This window comes from Coenobita brevimanus, chromosome 46 (genome assembly GCF_032717465.1).
Source record: "Coenobita brevimanus isolate Jiangsu-jjx chromosome 46, ASM3271746v2, whole genome shotgun sequence".
In the NCBI taxonomy this organism is placed as follows: domain Eukaryota; kingdom Metazoa; phylum Arthropoda; class Malacostraca; order Decapoda; family Coenobitidae; genus Coenobita; species Coenobita brevimanus.
Window position 1 is genome coordinate 16,314,194 of NC_136999.1, and position 1,016 is coordinate 16,315,209.

The following is a 1,016-nucleotide window of genomic DNA, read 5'->3' on the forward strand; positions in this document are numbered from 1 at the left end:
CTACTACCAACAATCGCATTAAAATCACTAATGCAAACTAACACATCATGTCTTGCCACTCTGTTCACTACATCTTGCAGCTTCTCACAAAAGTCATCCTTCATTTCATCAGCAGCCTCATTTGTCGGAGCGTACCCTACAACCATACTGATATTACCATGGTTAGATTTTAAACGAGCTTAAAGCAAGCGCTCATTAATTGGTTCAGACTCACTTACTGCCATACAAGCATCTCTACTCAGCAGTAAGCCTACTCCTTGGTAATGATTTCCATCACTTCTACCAAAAATCAATGCCACGTTGAGTACACCGCTTCCCGTCCGATCAGCGAAGTTAAGCAACGTTGGGTCTGGTTAGTACTTGGATGGGTGACCGCCTGGGAACACCAGATGCTGTTGGCATCCCTACGTGTCAAGTGGGGTTGGTGGAGGATTAGTGCCCCTCCCTGTAAAACAATTAACTCTAAGCCCTTGACCACCCCGTTTGGGATACATGGCGTCAGGCAATGGATGGATGGAATACCATCTTCCAGGGCAGTGAAATGGCGGGGGACAAGGCGACTTGGAGGCGATTTGTTTGTGGCCACCCCAAACGGGATTGAGGCGTCTGGCAATAGATAGATAGATAGTATTCCTTGAACACTGAAATAAGTTCTTCCACATTACCAGGCTGATTGAGCGTTCGAACATTCCAGTTTCCTATTCTTAAGGTTCTTTTTGGATGTATAAACTTGTTTCTACACCGTGAGATTCTTAGCACCCCCTGCCCACTTAAGGGCTGCACGGAACTGAGGGCCATTGCTTCTTAACCAGAGTTCATCAAGGTTTTTTAGGCAGCAAAATATTTTACCCTGGAGCCAATGCCAGTAGCTCGCAGGAACCAGACAGTGGAGAGAGGAAATTAAGTAAATGAAAGTAAAATGCAGAGGGTTTGGACAGACAAAGTACAAGGGAAAGAAAGAGAGCAAAAAGAATCTACAGTAGATAAAATTTTCCCTTTTAGTCGCCTCTTACGAC

General features: G+C 45.0%; 1 pseudogene; it reads left to right on the forward strand.

Moving 5' to 3' along the window:
- The first annotated feature begins 281 nt into the window (after positions 1-281).
- LOC145398890 (5S ribosomal RNA) lies at positions 282-401 on the forward strand (annotated as a pseudogene).
- Positions 402-1,016: the final 615 nt, after the last annotated feature.